Source organism: Lissotriton helveticus, chromosome 1_1, assembly GCF_964261635.1.
Source record: "Lissotriton helveticus chromosome 1_1, aLisHel1.1, whole genome shotgun sequence".
NCBI classification, from domain to species: Eukaryota; Metazoa; Chordata; class Amphibia; order Caudata; family Salamandridae; genus Lissotriton; species Lissotriton helveticus.
In genome coordinates this window covers 98494869-98514864 of record NC_136057.1, presented here as the reverse complement: position 1 = coordinate 98514864, position 19996 = coordinate 98494869, and the positions used below count along the sequence as shown (strand labels likewise).

General features: G+C 45.3%; 1 long non-coding RNA gene across 1 annotated transcript in view; it reads right to left on the bottom strand.

The window, feature by feature from the left end:
• LOC144767905 (uncharacterized) overlaps positions 1–19996 on the bottom strand; it is a 210204-nt gene that overhangs the window by 126717 nt on the left and 63491 nt on the right. Inside the window, exon 6 of the long non-coding RNA XR_013598382.1 lies at positions 13869–13934. This is a non-coding gene — a long non-coding RNA (uncharacterized LOC144767905). The remainder of the gene's footprint in view (positions 1–13868; positions 13935–19996) is intronic.

Genomic DNA, 19996 nt, shown 5'->3' with positions numbered 1-19996 from the left:
GCAAACTGGCACTTGCGCGCTCTGCTTGGCAACGCCAATGGGGTCTTGTCGACTCATGGAGGGCTAGCCATCCGTCGGACAGAGACTACTCGTTTTTCTCCGCTCTCCACGAGCTCCACGTTCGCATTGATGCCTTCTTTTGCTCTCAGGACGTGCATGCGGAGGTGTGCCACAGTGAATATCTCACGCGCACGATCTCCGACCATAATCCGCTACTTGTACAGCTGCGCTGGTCACAGTGTCGCCCGCGAGTCCCAGCCTGGAAGCTGCGCCCGGAGGCACTAGACGACCGGCTCTTCCGCACCACTATAGCCTCGAACATCGAGGCGTACTTCCAGATCAATGCGGGCTCCGCGGGCTCAGCCGCGATTGAATGGTGCGGGGGCAATGCATTGCGACGGCGTCAGGAGTTAGGAGAACCTTGCTGGACGACATCACGAAGGGGGACGAGAAGCTGCGGGAGCTGGAAAGAGCGAGACCGGAGCGGGCGGACACGCATGAAGCACTACTTGAGGCGCGGGAAGTGGTGGCGGCGACGGTGGAGCGCCTCAGGTGCTTTGACTACAAGGCCTACCTCACACGTGCACACTCGGAGCGCAATAAGTCGGGAACTCTCTTGGCCTGGCTGGCCAATCCGGCTCGCCGGAGCTCGGTCATCCTTGAGATCAGGGACCACTCGGGTGTGGCGCGGTTTGACCAAGGGGGGATTAATGAGATATTTTATGATTACTACACGGAGCTATACCGCAGCAGGGTCCTGCCGTCGGTGGAAGACTTCCAGAGCTTCACGGAGGGGCTAGACTTGCCGGAACTGGGGGAGGAGGACGCGAGGCGGCTCGGGAGCAAAATTGAGGAGAGGGAGGTGAGAGTCGCCATCAAAGGTATGGCGAGGAACAAGACGCCGGGCTCCGATGGGCTCCCGACAGAGTTTTACCTAGCCTATATCGACCTTCTGGCACCCAGGTTGACGGGCCTTTACAATGAGGCGAAGCGACTGGGCAGCCTACCGACGACCACTAGCGAAGCGCTCATAGTCCCCCTATTAAAACCGGGCAAACAACCGTGGGACCGGACGGCGTATCGCCCCCTGTCCATGCTCAACCTGGACTATAAAATCCTGAGTAAAATATTGGCGACGCGTTTGCTCCCCTACATGTCCAGGCTGATCCATGCAGACCAGTCTGGTTTCATCCCGGCCCGCAATACGGCGCTTAACGTACGGCGGCTTCTGCATGTTTTGGAGGCTGACACCTATCACGGAGATGAGGCGGTGGTGTTTGCTGTAGACATGGAGAAGGCCTTTGACAGCCTGGAGTGGCCTTATCTATTCCATGTCATGCGTACGTTGGGCCTGGGCGAGGGCTTTGTGGATTGGACGGGGCTGCTCTACCGGAACGCAACGGCGAGGGTCAGAACTGGGAGAATTATCTCTGAGTTGTGTGCAGTGGGCAGGGGCACTCGCCAGGGGTGCCCTCTCTCCCCCCTGTTGTTCGCCATGGCCGTCGAACCCCTCGCGGCGCGAGCCTGGTTGGGTCGGGCGTATTTGGGGCTGGATGTTTATGGCCAGGTGCATCACATCGCATTATATGCAGATGACCTGCTGATGTTCCTAGCGGACTCCACTGACTCGCTGCGGGGAGCAAAAACCCTCCTCCAATCGTTGAGCAGGGTGTCAGGCCTCCGAGTAAACTGGGCGAAGTCCTACCTGTTCCCGGCCCGCCCGCGAAGAATGTGTCCACAGTCCACGGAGGGGCTGACGTGGGAAGAAAGGAGCCTGCGCTACCTAGGGACCTCGATCTTCCATGATAAGACGGATATCCTTGAGGGAAATATTGGGTCGGCGATTAGGCATACTAGGGAGAACTTCGATTTTTGGAGCACGCTCCCACTGTCACTAATGGGGAGAGTGGCACTTCTTAAGATGGTGACCCTGCCGCGGCTGCTTTATTTCTTCAGGACCCTCCCGATCTGGATCCCGGTGAGTTACTTCCGGTGGCTGAAGTCGATGGTAATCGGCTTTCTGTGGGGGGCGGGCAGACGCAGGGTGGCACACAATACGCTCCTCCGCCCTCGAGAGGAAGGTGGGCTGGCGGTGCCAGATTACGAACTATACTACCTATACCCAGATGCAATGGCTGACGCAATGGGTGGCGAGAGCCAGAAAGGGGGAAGGTGGATTGGAGGAACCGGCAGGCCCGGTTCAAGTGCTTTCCCGGATTGTTCTGGGGCTCCCGACGGGAGATTTCCACCTCACTCAGGAATTTGCGACAGCCCGAAAATGCTGGAACAGATATCGCCGGAGGGGCCGTATTACGATCCCTTATGCCCCTGAGATCCCGCTCAGGCTGTGCGGGGCGTTACCGCATGGGGGCTCGTGGCACGGGCTAGGAGGATGGGAGCTGCAAGGTCTCACGTCCATAGGGGACCTCTATGAGGAAGGGGTACTGCTGCCTTTTGACCTTCTGAGAGACCGCTTTGAGCTGGCGGGGGGAGACTTCCTCCTTCATGCGGCACTAACGGTGGCGATCCACAGGCACTGGAAGTCGGGCATGACGGAGCCACCACTGTCTCTGGGCTGCCAGTACGTGGTGATGATGGCGGGGACGGTCAAGGCAGTCACGTGCCTATACAGACGCATGGTCTCGGAGACGGTCACCCCACTACTGACCCTGAAGGCGAAATGGGAGGCGGACCTATCGACGGAGATACCTGAGGAGGCGTGGAACGGCATAGTTGCCCGGGTTCGCAGCGGGACGCGCAACGCTAGATTTCAGCTGGTGCACCTCTATGTCCTACACAGGGCCTACCTGACCCCTGACAAGCTGCATAAATATTTCCCGGCCCACCCGGCGACCTGTCCGCGCTGTCCGGCGGACTTGGCTGATTTCCAGCACATGTTCTGGTCCTGCCCAGCACTGGGTTCCTTTTGGCGGGAGGTAGAGGACAGCCTGAGGGAGGTTACGGAGAGAGACTTGCAATTCACCATGGCACATTGCATCCTACACTGGTTCCCACACACATCGAAAAACAAGATTACTAGCAAGTTCCTGGACCTGGGTCTACTCTTAGCGAAGCGGGCCATAACATCCCAATGGAAGGCGAATAGGGGCCCTGCGGTGGAGAGATGGAAGGCCGAGCTTCTCAAGTGGGCCCGGTGTGAGGGGGAGCTCCGTATGCAAGCTGCACTCAGGGCAGACAATGACGTGGCTCTAGAGGGGGCCAGGGCGTGGGAGGGGTTGGTCCTGGACTTCACACTTTTAGACCTAGACGAGGTGGACACCCCAGAGCATAGCCCTGCTCCAGCGGTCCGACCGCCTGATGAGATGGGATCCTAGTCCCCCTTCCTAGTTCCCCTACTTCCTAGGTGCTGACTGCATGATGTTTGTTGACTGCTCCTGACGGTCTGCCTCGGGTCTGGATTGGTCGGGACGGGTGTGGATTCGCACTGGTGTTACGTTGGCACGTCCGGGGGGTGGGGGGGCAGAGTTAGGGGCGGGAGGGGTAGTTCCAGAGAGGGAGTGGGGGTTGGGCGGGATTGAGAGGGTTGAGTGGGCGGGGGGTGTTGTTCAGCAATGTAAAAGAAGAACTACTGATCCTACTGGACACTGCGCAGGGGGGGAGGCAGGGAGAACTGGAAAGTAGCATTGCCATTTCACAGACACCCGGGTGTCACAGAGTCATGCTGTATCTCCTAACACGAGATTTAAACTACGGTTGCGCCGCTCGACCTCCGGGGTGTGAGCTAAACGGCTGTGTAGAACGAATACTGGAGATTAATAGTTATACCGGGCAACGAAGGAAATGCTGCAAATGTTTTGATTTTACCACCTGACTTGCTGCAATAAAAAAATATTTACAAAAAAAAAATGAGAATGGCTTGTTTTTAGCATCCTGAGACTTACATTGAACACTTTAGTCTGCAAATAGTGTTCTAAAGCTTCCAAGGTTATCATAATAAGGAAGCTGTTCTTCGGGCTGATCGGCTCATGTTTTAGCCATAACATACATGCAGCTGCCACCAACGTGATTCTGGTGCCTTTAATAATGCACTGTAAGCATGATTTCAGGCCCTTGGAAGACTCCCGTTTTTCCAGAGAGACAGAGAGCTCTTGCAGATCCCGATGTGATACATTCCTGCTGATCCTAGAGGCATGGGGTCACCCGCACAAGCCTAAGAGACCTTCTATATTTCATAAAACATAGTTCCTATCTAGGGAGGGTGTTATACTAGGCACTATAAGACCAGTTTTCACTATCATTGTAATATGATTTCTCTTTTTGTGTTTTATGGAATTGTAACAATGCTGGCCATATTATTTCTGATTGTATATCTGCTTATGTTAGAAAAAATACTGCATCTTAGAGCACGTCGGTAAAATAAATATTTTAACTTTGCCTCTGTCTCTTTTTACTCCTGTTGTGGACAGGTATGAGAGAATAACGAAAGAGTGATCTTGCTTCTGGGTTGTCTAATCATTGGTTCCTTTGCTATAGGATGAAGAGCTAATGTGACACTGATGCTAGCTGGTTAGGGTTTCTAGGCACCGAGGTGAGGTTTTTGGTACACCACAATTCACTGAGGTCCTGAGTCTCTGTGCACAGTTCTGTGTAGGAGCAGAATCCCTGCAACACATTTTCTAGTGGCTAAGTGGATTTTTATGAGATTGACCTTGAGACTCACTGAGCCTAATGAGTCCAAAACATTACATAAGGTTGTATGACAGAGGCAGTCATGGCTGAAGCATGCATGCCTCTACAACGCAGTTCCAACCTCAAATGCGACTTAACCATGCATTTGTTTACTATGTATGCCTTTACAACGATTTTTGTTGCAGAGGTTTGACTGCTAAATGAATATGTGGGGTAATTTCAAAACCAGCAAATCCAACTAGCTCCACTCAGAAACACAAGATGCAATCCCATAGGCCCCAATGCAGGCGATTTGCTATTTCCAAACTAGGTCCACAACCACCCTTACTGTGGATCGATTTCCCCCAAAATGTTCATACACACAGCAGGCATCCCCAACCATCAGAAGCCGCATTCACTTGGAGCAACTGAAACCACCCCAAAAGTATTTCTCAAGAACCTCCAAAATGGGCCCATTGGATAAAATTGGACACCAGCATCTCAGAAACAATTGCTTTTCTACTAGTTCCACTTGTTCGATCCTTTGAAAACTTGGAGGGACACAAGTCCCACTTGTCCCCAAATGCCTACCAAGCTGCATCTGATCGATTCACAGGAATGGGTATGACTTTTGACCTAAAAAACCCCACCTGCACCCATTCAAAAACAAGCAAAATTCAGCCAAAACAAGTCAAAAAACTAAATTTCAGCCAAACCTTGCTAACTCCTATATGTGCAAAACTGAAATGGCCCCTGAGTCCTAACTCAAGGAGCCCTAACCCAATCCAACCTCAAGCCCTAAAAACTACCCTGACCACCCCCCCAAAACCAACTACTCCACCCCCAAACCCGACCCCAGCCCCTCCACCTGTCCGCGTTGACCTTTCTTTCTTAACGCTTCCTGTTCATGTCCCTGCCTATCCAACATTCAGACCGCGCACTGCCTTAAACATGAATATGTGTGGTTAAGGTAAGCATGGTTCCACTTGCAGGTAAACGACATGCCTGTCTCAGACCACGTTGTTAAGGCAGTTACCATTGTATACGTGTTGTAGATGTGTACTCTGGAACCCATAAAGGATTAGTGTTGAATTAGTATAGTGGAATATGGAATTTGAGAAGTGAACATGTTAGACGGTTATTTGGATTGAAAAGGATAGTGGTGGGATAGTCAAGGTTTTTTGTGAGGTCATAGCAGTAGGAGGAGGCTTTTGGATGAGTAATAGGGGTTTTGGAGGGCAAGAGTCAGAGAGAAGAGTTTAGAAAGGTTTGCTTTGGGGATCGGTATAGTAAAAGATGTCAGATGATGCAAGGAGGGGTAGAGTAGGAGAGAGTCTAGAAAGGGTTATTTTGGGGATCATAGTAGTGGTATGGGGTTTGGGATAAATGAGAGAGTGGACGTAGAGCATATATTGATAGCTGTACAGGTTGAGAGATAGGGTAGTGCATTGGAAAGAGTAGTAGAGATGAGACAGATTTTTGGGCTAGAAGATATATTGAGAGAGGTAAAGGCTGAGAAATATAGTAGTACATTGGAAATGCTAAATTAGAAGAAAGTGATAAATGTATAGATCCATAAGTACATTGAAAGTATATAAATGCATAAAGGAGGTAAGTATATGTAGATTAAAGAAATTGATAGAGGTACAGGATGAGAAATAGGGTAGTGCATTGGATATGCTTTTTCAGGAGAAAAGTATCTGACACACAGATCCAAGTACATGGAAGGTACATAGATGCACAATGGAAGCAAGTACATGTAGGCCAAAGATGATTTTTAAATCTTTTTATTAACAACATAATTATTGTGCATGTTTATACAAAGCAATACACAAAGATAGGTACATATCTATGGTGAAATAAATGCTTACATACAGTATGCTGCTTTTGTGAGGAAGAGCCAATTCTTGAGTAGTTTTCTGAAGATAAGGTGGTTGTCAGTGGATCTTATGTTGGGGGGTAAAGACTTCCATAGTTTGGCTGCTTGAACAGAAAGGATATGCCACCCATGTTTTTAGGTCTCGCCTGAGCCATTGCGTTAGCTATGCTTTGGTGAGATATAAAGTAGGGACTTTCAAAAATGCTCCCAAATGCTTTTCCAGGCGGATTGCCTACAGTGCATGTGTTTGGGTGCATGCACATCGCACACCATTTGGCAGCCTGTGAGCTTCAGACTTCAAAGACTTCAAAGGAATCCGCTCCCCCGCCCCCCTCAGCGCAATGCCAAAGCTTGTTTAGGACTTGGGCTGTTTTCCGGCCTTAATGCAATTACATTTTCCGTAGCAGACTCGCGCTAGTGCTGCTTTCTCTGCTTTCCAAATAATGTCTCGAGATTACTTGCCCTGCTGGGTTTTACATTTCTCATTCTCCTTACTCTTCCACCTTTCTCCGATTTCCCCTCTACCGCTCCATGTACAAGTAGACGAGTGTCCTGTTGCATTTCCTCATTCAGACATTGACACGTTTTCAGTGAAACTGGCATTTTGTCACTTAGCTTCTTTTTGAACTTGAATATAACTGAAACCTCCCTTTTTGCCTACAAGCCGTACTTTTAAAAGTGCATCTCATTTGTTTCAGGACAGGGATATCTATACAGTGTATGTGTTTGGGCGCGTGCACATCGCACACCATTTGGCAGCCTGTGAGCTTCAGACTTCAAAGGAATCTGCTCCCCCGCCCCCCTCTGCACAATGCCGAAGCTTGTTTAGGACTTGGGCTGTTTTTCAGGATTATTGCAATTACATTTTTCTTTGCCGACTCGCGCTAGTGCTGCTTTCTCTGTTTTCCTAATAATGTCTCAAGATTACTTGCCCTGCTGGGTTTTACCTTTCTCATTCTCCTTACACTTCAACCTCTCTCCGATTTCCCCTCCACCGCTCCACGTACGAGTAGACGAGTGTCCTGTGGCATATCCTCATTCAGACACTGACACGTTTTCAATAAAACTGGCATTTTGTCACTTCGCTTCTTTTTGAACTTGAATAAACTGAAACCTACCTTTCTGCCTACAAGCCGTACTTTTAAAAGTGCATCTCATTTGTTTCACGACGGGGATATCTAAAATCATCGGGGTTTTTGAGAGGACGTGTCTTTGTCAAGATTTCTGCTGAAAACATCTGTGCATCTGCAAACTGCCTGTGCTCTGGTGGGTTAGCCAGAGGGGACCGGATTGTGGATCTGTTGCTGCGGCAGATGCTCACAAGCTGAGCACTTCCTAGAAGTGCCTGCGGTGTTTAAATCCTGGCACTCTGCCCACTTTCCATGCAGCCGCTTTATTTTACAGCCAAGAGATCTGACTAGAGCTGCACGGAGCAGGGAGGATTCTTGGTTGAGTGCCCTTATGGCTCGTGTTTACTTTGACAGTGCTTGTTACTTCTTCCATCCCCTCAGTATGCTCCTCTGCAGCCACATGGAGGCCTGCCTCTTGTCCGCCAATCTTGCAGCCGTCCTTCCTTTTGCCCCTTCCCTCTCTGTAGTGGGATTAGGTGTTCCAGTGATATTTTTATGAGGTGGCCACACACGGGTGCAGGGAGTTACCAAACCTCTTTAGTAACCACAGCGTAATTCACAATAAGTGCTTATTGTAAAGCCATTGCGGCTGTTGATTGTCATGTTGGATTCACAGAGTTCGCTTCCAGCACACCCCAAGACGTTATGGAAGGGACACAGGAGATCGCACTCAGTGATGCATGAAATAGTTTAAGCTTCTCTTACATTATAGTTCAGTTCCCCAAAGGGGTGTCTGAAAGGCTTCTGGTGCCAAAGAGACGGCTCTATTCTAAAAGAAGAGTAATTTACAAGATGAAGTTTGGCCACCTACAACCACATTAATCATATGGTTTTTGAAGGAGTACCACCTGCTTTGCAAATAGTATTTGCCACGCTGAAGGCCTCTTCAATGTTTTTAAATGCTTACATTATATTTGGAACCCATTAAAACGCCACAACAGGGCACTCACCTTCTAGTAAGGGGTTATCTTAGTTGAATGAACTGCATTTCAATTCAAGTGCTACAGCCAGAAATATGACATTCAAGCTTCTGTTTGGTCACCAGAAGTCTAGCTTTTTTACTATCTGATCTCTCCTCACTCTATCTATCTATCTATCTATCTATCTATCTATCTATCTATCTATCTATCTATCTATCTATCTATCTATCTATCTATCTATCTATCTATCTATCTATCTATCGCCCTCACTCTATCTATCTATCTATCTATCTATCTGTCTATCTATCTATTGCCCTCACTCTATCTGTCTATCTATCTATCGCCCTCACTCTATCTGTCTATCGCCCGCACTGTATCTATCACCCTCATTCTATCTATCTATCGCCCTCGCTCTATCTATCTATCTATCTATCTATCTACCTATCACCCTCACTCTATCTATCTATCTCCCTCGCTCTATCTATCTATCTCCCTCACTCTATCTATCGCCCTCACTCTATCTATCGCCCTCACTCTGTCTATCTATTGCCCTCACTCTATCTATCTATCTATCGCCCTCACTCTATCTATCTAACGCCCTCACTCTATCTATCTATCGCCATCACTCTATCTATCTATCGCCCTCACTCTATCTATCTATCTATCTATCTATCTATCTATCTATCTATCTATCGCCCTCACTCTATCTATCTATCTATCTATCTATCTATCTATCTATCTAGCTATCTATCTATCTATCCTCACTCTATCTAGCTTTCTATCTATCTATCGACCTCACTCTATCTGTCAATCTATCGCACTCACTCTATCGCCATCACTCTATCTATCTATCGCCCTCACTCTATCTGTCTATCTATCTATCACCCTCACTCTATCTATCTATCTATCTATCTATCTATCTATCTATCTATCTATCTTCGCCCTCAATCTATCTATCTATCTATCTATCTATCTATCTATCTATCTATCTATCTATCTATCTATCTATCTATCTATCTATCTATCTATCTATCTATCTATCTATCTATCTATCTATCTATCATCCTCACTCTATCTATCACCCTCACTCTATCTATCTGTCTATCTATCTATCTATCTATCGCCCTCACTCTATCTGTCAATCTATCGCACTCACTCTATCGCCATCACTCTAGCTATCTATCGCCCTCACTCTATCTGTCTATCTATCGCCCTCACTCTATCTATCCCCCTCTCTCTATCTATCTATCTATCGCCCTCCCTCTATCTATCTATTGCACTCACTCTATCTATCGCATCACCACAGCACCACTCAGCACCACCACAGCATCACTAAGGGGCACCACAACATCACTATGTGCTACCACAGCATCACTGAACGCCACAGCATCACTCGTCGCCACCACAACATCACTCAGCCCCACCACAGCATCAATCTGTGCAACCATTCAACAACAACTGGTTCAAATATGTTCTCTCAATGTTTCAAGCTTTATTACAAATGTCAGAAAAAAATGTTAATATTTCACTTCTGTTCTTGGATTTTCTTCACAATAAAATACACTTAACATAATCTTCACAAAAGTTATTTACAAAAGTTTAAGCTATTGCCATTAGAAATCACAATAACTTTTATTTAATTATTAATTATTAAAAAAATAAAAAGCCATTGTTATTTGTAATATCAATACATCTAAGTCACGTAAATACAACACATATTGCTTTACAAATGCTATAGGTGTCACATTTGTGAAAGTTAAAACTATTGACATTATAAATGACAAAGCTATTAATTTCGCTATTTTCAAAACCAACACATAAATAAAAAATGTGTCATTTACAATACCAATAGCTCAAACTTTCCTAATGCGAGACCTATTGCATGGCAAATGCTTGTTTTTCTGGTATCTTAAGATTTTGAGGTAAGATACCCCTTTAGAGCTGAGGTTCCTTTGTTGAACGTGTTTGGTGATTTTATTCCTGATGAAGAGCAGTCCCATTCCAGGTAGTGCTTTGTGGGTGATACAAAGTAGGTTGAACATGGATCTTCTGGCAACCGGTAACCAATGCAGGGCTTTCAAGGCAGGTGAGATGTGGTCTCCCGGTTTGATATGTAAGAGTAGTCTGGCAGCTGAGTTCTGAATCCTTTGTAGTCTTTTCATGGTCGTTAAATGGGATCCGTGGTAGAGGCTATTGGCGTACTCGAGTTTGGACAGAACAAGGGAGATGGTAGCTTGAACCTTGTGTGGAAATCCCGAATGAGGGAAAATTTGTTGCAGTGTTGTTATAGTGACAAAGCTTGATCTTGCTAGTTTGTCCACGTGGGCATTCATTGATAGCTTGCAGTCCATGGTCATTCCGAGGTTTCTAACTTACCTCAATACTTTAGGTGGGGATCCCAGTTCATCAATCCAGGTGGCAAGCGGGTCATAATGTTTCCAATCTCCACACTTGCGTATTTCCGTTTTTGGAAGCATTCAATTTGAGATGGCTTCAAGTCATCCAATGATCCACAGCTCTGAGACAACTGAAAATTGGAGATTTTCCAGTGTCTTTGGGGCGTTCCAGTTGAAGGAGTATTTGTGTGTAATCGGCATAGTTATAGCACGTGAAGTGAAATGTATTGATCAGTACCGGTAATGACTTCATGTAGATGTTGAAAAGCATGGGCGAGATGATAAGAGCCTTGAAGGACCCCTGCTTTTGTGGCGTATGGTTTGGACGAGAAAAGTGGAGTATGGATGACATTAGTTCTTTTTCGAAGGTAGGACACAATTCAGTGTAGAGCAGTCCCCTCTATGCCGGCTTCATAGAGTCTTTGTTACAGAGTGTCATGGTCAACCGGGTCAAAGGCAGCTGAGAGGTCCAAGAGGAGTAGCGCAGCAACCCCGTTGCAGTCTACTGTATTCTTTAGGTCTTCCCTGATGGCAAGAAGGGCAGATTCTGTGCCTCTTCCCAAACGGAATCCTGTTTGGAAGTCTGAAAGTATGTCATTCTCTTCAATGAATTGTGAAATCTGGGCGAATGCTGCTCTATCAGTTTGCCCAGGAAAGGTCCATTTGTAATAGGTCTGTTGTTGTCAGGGTTCAGCGGATCCAAGTTTGTTTTTTTCAGTAAAGGGAGTGTGTGTGACTTTTTGAGTTCTTCTCGAAATAGTCCGGTAGTTAAGGAATCGTTGATGATTCTTTTTACTGGAGTGGCAGCAGAGGTTGTTTAAAGAATTGTCTTGAAAGTTTGTGGTGGACACACGTCAAAAGGGCTGCCGGCAGGCATGCTTGCATTGACCTGGTCCATACATTCATTGTGTGAGATGTGTTGGAAGGAACGGAGAGGCTAGATTATAGTATTCTTGGGTTGTTGTTTTGTACAAGGGTTAGTGCTGGTGCTTTGTTTCTGTTTTAAGTATGAGTCCAGTGTGTCTGCTTTGTCTGTGTAATGATTTGCCTTGGTTGTCTGTGAAATCTTGAGTAACATGATGAATTCCTTCCAGGCAATTTGATTTGCGAAATTCATTAAGAATTTTATAGAATTCTTTATTTGCACATTTAGCTGTTTGAATTCTGTCTGAATAGTACCTTTTCTTAGCTTTTTTAATAGCTGGTTTGTATAATCTGTTAATTTTCAATAGGTGAAGGTTGTATTGTCTGGCGTTTGTTTTGAGCCAGGTACGTTGCAGCTTTCTAATTTGTTGTTTTATGTCTTTATTATTATGTTTCTCCAAGGCGCTTTTTTCTTTTGGTCTGTTGTGTGGTTTTGAGTGGTATCAGGATGTCAAAAGGTTCCCGTAGCCAGTTATATCATTTTTTAACAGAATGTATTGTATGCAGATTTGCACTGGATATTAGTTGTGTTTCTAAGTGTTCCAAGTTGAGTTTGTTCCACAGCCGATAGGTGGATAGATGTAAGGTAGTTTTAGGTGAGTCGCTTAGTGTTGTTTGATTTTGGAAAGCAAGTGGTGGTCTGATCATGTGACTGGAGTTATAGTTTGAAACATAACTAGTTCAGTATTAGCAAAAATGACATCTAGGATATGTCTGGCGATGTGTGTCGGTTTGTGGACAATTTGATGCAGGTTCAGTGCGTCTAGGCCAGTGATTATTGTTTTCGGATGGGTCATATTGGGTTTGTCAAACCAAATGTTGAGGTCACCCAGAATTCATATTGAAACTGTGTCTAGAACTGTGTCTGGAAATGTCGTCTTGCTAGGTGGAGGTCTGTAAAGGATCAGACGGTTACAGGAGGAAGACGGTGTAGGATTGCATCTGGTGAGAAGAGCCTCACAATTCTTTATGGTGATGTCGTCAACTTTAGTGATATGTAATGTTTGTCTGAACACAACAGCTAGACCACCTCCTTTTTTGCCTATACGATTTTGGGTGATCGTTTGATAGCCTAGAGCAGTGGTTCCCAAACTTTTGACTCCTGAGGACCCCCACTGACTCACCACTGGAAGTCGGGGACCCCCAGCAATTTGTATGATTTAAATTTCAAACATTAAAAGAGTAATTAAAAAAAAATAAACACACGTTTACACAAAATCAAATACTCAAATTACTAAGGATTTTAGTATTTTATATTGAAAGAGTTTGCAAAAAATGGGACAATGTAAAGGGAAGGTTGGTGCTGCATCTCTGTGATTAACTTTTAAATAGTTTGTTTTATTTCACAGTACAAGGCTCCTGCCAGAGTGGAACCCCAAAGCAGCCAAGGCAAGTGTTTTGAGACCAGTCCCCATACAGTGCACACTAAGTGCAGTGAGTGGCCTCTCACCCCCAAGAAAAGTTAGGAATCAATGGTGCATTCTACAACACATTTATCATTATATATTGAATTGTATTAGCTTTTAAAGAATAGTAAATGATGACCTTAATATGCACCAGGATACAACTATCTTTGTTGGGGTTCTTCAATGATTCCCTTATTGTCACCCTTCAACAGTGCCTCTCATTTCTCCATAGCACATCTGTCACATTTATTTCATTTGTTTTATAGCATCTCTCATTCCATTGTAGGATGTCAGAGCACTTTACATCACACACATATAAAGACAATGAATCATATGTGTAATTCAGTGTAGAGAAAATGGTACATAAGGCAAAGGGGACTACAAGGTGTAGGATTCACATGTCATGCATACTTGTAGACATTTTTAAAGAGTGCTTGTCTGGAAAAGCACAAACTCAGGATTCAGAACATAACACAGTGGTTAGCATTGACTTTAACAATAAAAATGTATTTCCACCCAAATAAACCCCTAAGCAGCATCAGGATAAGGAAAGACTGGAAAAAACATAAGTTACTAACTTGTACCATGCAGTGTGTAGGCAGCTCTTTGATGACAGGTCACCGTGCTAGATTATGATTGTCTCTTATGACCTGCAGAGTAACAAAAGAATCTCTGTGACAAAAACAGTAACCAACTGACCTATGCACATAAAATACTGTTTTTTAAAATGCATGTTATGTGTTCTTTGTAGCAGGCATATTAACCCTCTGTGCTTCATTAGGTAAGTGAAACCTGCCTCAGGACAAAACTCGCATCTCTCTGCAGCAGGTACATTAATCACTGGTGTTATCTTGACACTTTTATTGTTGCTCGAAAACTGCTAATTCTACAAGGAACTTGGCAGTTCTTTTGAAACTGCTGCCTGGGGACCCCCTGGGCATGTGTCACGGACCCCTGGGGGTCCACGGACCCCAGTTTGGGAAACACTGGCCTAGAGGAACAGCTTCATGCAGGACTGGAGCCATATCATCTCCCAACCATGATTCGGTTATGAATAGTATGTCTGGTTTTGCATCGGGTGAGGAGGTCGTAGATGTGAAGTTTTTTTTAGAGAGGAACCGAGCATTTATTATTAGACAGTTTAGAGAATGGGCTTTGGTGAAAGTGAGAGTTTGTTTTGTAGAACAGTGATCCGTATTGTGTGGGTTTCTAGCTGGTGTGTTTTTAGTGCTGGTATTAGCTCTATTAGGATAGCAATCGTGTAGCTATTCTGTATCATGCTCCTCATCCAGCATGCTAAGGCATTTTTATGGGTCTGCGCGTGAATGTGGTGAAGATGGTGTTTGAGAGTGAGTTGGTGGGCTGTGTTGTTTTCATGGTGTAACAATGTTGTGCAGTAGACATGGGGAAGCGAAGTTGTGGCACGATGCTTATATTGTTTGCTTGTTTAGGGCGGCAGGTGTATGAGTCAGGGGTGGTGGTGCAGCAGTGGGTCACGTAGTAAGATTCTTAAATTGTCCAGTGGATGAGAGGCGTTTGGAGGAGTGTTGCTGTGTTGCTGTATCTTTGTTAGGTGTGGTAGAAGAGAGAAAGCTTGGCATTGGAGTTTGTTCCTTTATGTTGTTTGAAAGGCCGGTGTATGTTTGTATTTTGTGATGGTAGGTATTAAGAGGTGTTGCGCTTTGAAGATTTTGTTGTGCTGGTGTGTGTGATGTTTTGTTTTTGAGGAATATTGAAAAGGAGTTCTGGTGTATTTGTTTCATGTGATGGTTTTGTTTGTATAGTATTGTTTATGAGTGCATGTTGTAAGGTAGAGCGGTGGTGATGTGTGTATGAGTAGAGTGTATGTTATGTGTAGGAGGGGATGAAGTAGAGGTAAGAGTATTTGTCTTTGTCTTAGACTGGTGTGTTGCAAGAGTTAAAAAGTGTGGTTCTGTGCAGTGTATGTGTTGTGCGTTAGTGCTAAGGTAGAAGGAAGAGGAGGGTGTTGGTTGGACAAATGATGGAAGGCTGATTATATGTTTGTTGGTAAGATACAGTGGTCTGATAGGGGTGTTTAGAGCAGGGAGTGCATGTCTGAATGGGATGTAGTTATGTATGGTGTTGTGTTAGGGATGAATGAATTGGTTAGTGGTATCCGATAGAGTTATATACTGTTTATAGGTGACGGTGTGGTAGTTGGGATAGGAGGGTGTATAGATGTTTTTTGGTTTGTTTTATAGTGTATGCTGGTAACATTTGTATGTGCATAGGGTTGTGTGTGGTGTACATTTGGTGTGAGTATGCACTGTTTGTGGATGTGAATGGTGTAGGGTGGGTATTCCTGAATGGGAAATTGGGCAGCATTTCTGGCCCCCTTCCCGTCTTTCACTCAAAGGTTGAGTGCCCCGCTGCAGATATATGGTTGTTCAGTCCCTGTGGGAGCACAAACTGACTGTTGGCATATGTATGAATTGGATGTTTGCTTATCACGCACAATGGTCTTTCTGCTTACACCAAAGTACTGGTGCCAGGAAGATTAGAACGACTTGCGTATTCTAGGCCATGTATCTGTATTGACTTACAGGGCTATTGAAGATCAATTGATTGCTTACTTTCTCTGAGAAGTAAAGACATTTTCTTTATTTTTAGACAAAGCATCACTGGCAGGGCTGTGCTACTCTGTTCTCCGAGCCCTGCTATCTGTGCCACATCCAAGTGGCTACATCCAGTGCCTTTGTTTTTGGCGGCTTACAATGATACCTCTACAATATACATGTTTATACTGATAGGTGGTAAACTCAATCACCGAATTGTACTGAAATGGTGAATAAATCAAATTTTGCTGCTTATCTTTAAGGCATCTTTTGATCTTGCAAGTTGCCCACCAATGTTGTGTCTGTTTATAAACAATGGCCATCTCGACTCTGAGGGACTGAGAGTCCCACAACAAGGTCACATCAAGCTGGCAAAGTAAGAGGAGAGATGGCTGCTATGAGCTGTGAAACCCAGCACCCTCTTTTTTCCGTTTAAGTGAAGGCGGGTGGGAGAAGCATGTTGTCCATATTCTTACAATTGGGCTAATAAGTCCCTTTTTTCCCTGCCATTTTTAAGTTTTCCACGTTTTAGTTCCAGTTCCTAAGCAATGCTTGTTTGGAGTTGGCATCTGTGAAAAGGAACCGATTATCAACTTAAATATATTGTTATGGCTATTCATGAAGGCTGAACTTATAATAGGGCATTTAGATAGATTTGTAATTCCTGTGTTAGGTGAAACAATATTATTAGAACATTTCTTTAAGCACAAATGCAGGGCGTGAGAGCTGCAACGCACTCAAGAACAAGTATCCCCAGAATGCAAATTAAGGAAAAGGCATAATATGGGATTTTCGAACAGTGGTAGCATTGTTTTGTTAAGAGTACACATTTTGCTAATTAAATGGAAATAGGGGAAATTTTGTTTTGCACTTTGTTGCACCGTGTTCTTTGGTTATTTGGTGGTTTATCTCCCACATTTTATTTGTCCTTCTCCTCCCACCACCCACAACAGCTTGAGAACTTTTCTGGGGCACACAGATGTTTGAAACTGCTACCAATCATCTTACCTCCTATCACAAGCCGGGGCCTTAGCCCATCTCGAAGGGGTGTTATAGCTCATCCATGATCAGATATCGGCAGTGAGTCATCCAACCACAGGTCCCGCGTGCACTAGAGCTGCACGTGTCTTACCAGAATAAACCAGTGGTCAGGGAGGTAGTACCTTCTCGCCCACAGCACCTTCCAGGCAGGATGGGCAATAAGGAGCTGTTTGCACTCTTCTGCTTCACAGACAGACAAACAGATGTCCCTCTGCATCCCATTTGGTTGAAGAGTTTTCCCTGGGCCTGTGATCAGAGTGACCATTAAGGGTTTTCACCCTTAAACTCCTTTAAGGGTTTAAACACTTAAACTCTTTCGTTAGTTTAAGTTCTTGTTTGTTATGTTTTTGTCATTGCAGTAAAAAGACACCATAACATTTTTCTCTGTGCTTTAATAAACACATGTTTAAATTAAGAAACTGACTGTGTCTACTGTTTTATGAACTTTAAGTGTTCCAAACCTTTAGGCCTGTTGCCCCTCCTAACTTATTGACCTTGAAGATACTTGTGTTTGTGCAGGCCATTATCAAGCCAAAGGAGAATCTATGGATTCTTTAAAACAGCTGATAACAGTTGCCGAGTGTTTGCGGACACCTCATATCACTGTTTTACAAGCCAACGCTCTATATGTAGCAGTAACCTTTTTTCAGGATCACTGACATTTGTTTTTTTCTTATTCCTAAAGTAGAAACCCACACAGTGTTTTTTTCTTTACTTGAAGCTGCTTTGCACAACAGCTGCACTGCTGTGCAACATGTCTAAAAGCATTGATAAATCCAGTAGATCTCGCTTAGGCAAAACCTATTGGCTTTGCCGTTGCTTGTTTACTAAGCTTTCACTCGCCCCTCTTTTTTATTTTTATATTATTAAATCGTTTTTATTTGCATTGAACAAGTTAACAGTCCTGCCATGCTAGACAGACAGGTTCAGTTTACCCCGTTTACCGCGTCGGAATGTCCGTCGCGGTGTGGGCATTCCATTGAGCGGGCAGGGTTGCGGCGGCCAACGGTCGTGCGCAACACCCGCGAGTTAGTGCCGACGGAGCACAGAACGGGTTAAATAGCATTACATCAGTAATTGAAACCTCAGTCAAGCAAATGTAGATTTCGCCTATGAGGGACTCACTTCCCTCGCCCCTCTTTGACATGTTTTCTTGTGTAGTACTGTTAAGAGAACAGACTCTCCTTACATGATTGGTTAGTTAGTTAGAATTTCATATTATCCTCCCCCTACTTGTATACTTGCACTTTCTAAGACACATGCATGGGCATCCAGTTTTTCTCCTTTCCCCTTCATGCAGGTACTCCTCCTACCCACAATAATGCGCACCACCTTGCTCAGAGCTCTCCAGAGCTGCAGCAGTATCTCTGGCAATGTCTACCAATCGGTGGCGAACCACACATAGTGGATCTCTTCTGCCTTGCTGCGGTCCTGCCGATTCTTCTCCTCCAGTGTGGCGCTGACTCGAGGCTTCTTTTCTGAGATCTCTTTGTTTTGCTGGTCTCGCTCCTGTCTCTCCTCCATGCTGGCGTCTTTCTCTTGTTCTCCCCCTTCTCTTACGGTGTTGCGTTTTAAAATGAAAAGGCTGAAGGACCAGGAACCATCTTAGTATGCGAGGGTTTCAACCCTTGTTATGAGCCATCCATTCAAGAGGAGCATGGTATGTATATAGGGCAATTTCCTGTCCTTCCAAGTAGTATTGAAGTGCCTTTAACAGCTAAGGCTTCTTTCTCTACTGTAGCATCGTTCTTTTCTTGGGGATGTAGCATGCAGCCATATATAGATGGGGTTTTCCTCTCCTCTTTCATCTTTTTGGGACAGTGCCGTACCCAAGCCAACTTACATGACGTGTTGTCACTGGCATATTAGGGCGAATGCTTGCATTCAGTGACACAGTACAGTACAGCGACGTAAACAGAGGAAGGAGACGCTGAGCGTGCGGTCTTGTTCTCTTTCCGACGCAGAGACCACGGAGCCGCCTCCGCTCCCCAGGCGCTTGGTAAGCCAAATCTTCGAAATTTTAAAACTCTGTTTAGGCCGCACAGGGATTGCATTTACAAGTGGGTCGGATTTCAACAAACCCTGTAATTACCAAACTACCCCTCCCCTAGCCCCAACCCCCTCCAGTGTAGATTTCAGCAGGTCAAAGCTGCTTGGCTCCTGGGTATCAGATTTGAACGGGTGTGATAAATACCATCTATCCATCAGGTAGGGTTGCTTCCCGACAAGTATTTTACCATTCTGGCTAGTATAGAAAAAAACCTCGAGATAACCACCAACATCAGGTCCATTGTCTGCCTGAAAAAGTCTGAAAGGAAGTGGTAGACTGAAAGAAATAGGGCATGCAATCATGGCAAGGTCGGTGAGTGAAAATAAAAACGTGTGATCCTGGGCTTCTTTTTACCTCTGCTGCGTGTGCCAAAGAGGAGCAGAAGCACTGTTTCCTACATCTGTGCCTTGCGAGGAGTAGGAGCAGGGGGGCTTTTGTCCTCTATCTTATGGGAGCAGATACGATGCAGAGTGCTGGGAGAGGGAAGATGAGTGTGCGCATATAGCGTACTTGAGGGGTTGAGCGAAAGTGCTTGTGTGCTTTGTGTGTCTAAGAGAGAAAGAGCTGTATGTCATCTCTGAGTGTCTAAACCTGTGTTCTGTGCGAGAATAGAAAAAGGAAGTACTGTGTGCTTGCACGCGCTATGTCTGTGCAGAAGTGGTTTGTTTGGGATACATGCTATGCTTTCGTGTGTGCGGTTGTTTGAGCAGTGTGTATGTCTGAGTGCAGGGGTACTGGGTTTAGGGTCAGCAGGTCCCTTGTCTGCTTGAAAAAGTCCGAAAGGAAGTGGTAGGCTGCTGGGAAGTGGGGCATGCAATCACGGCAAGGTCGGTGAGTGAAAATACAAGCATTGGCATAGCCAATAGGTGTCGCCTTTGGAACCTTTTAAGTATTTAGTTATGCAGCACAATATCCTTCCTGCAACATCAACTGTTGCATGGCTAAACACTTACACGGTCCCAAAGGCGAGACCTATTGGCTATGCCAATGCTTGTTTTTTTTAACACAATATGGAATGGGAATTTGTTAAGTTTGTCTCACTACG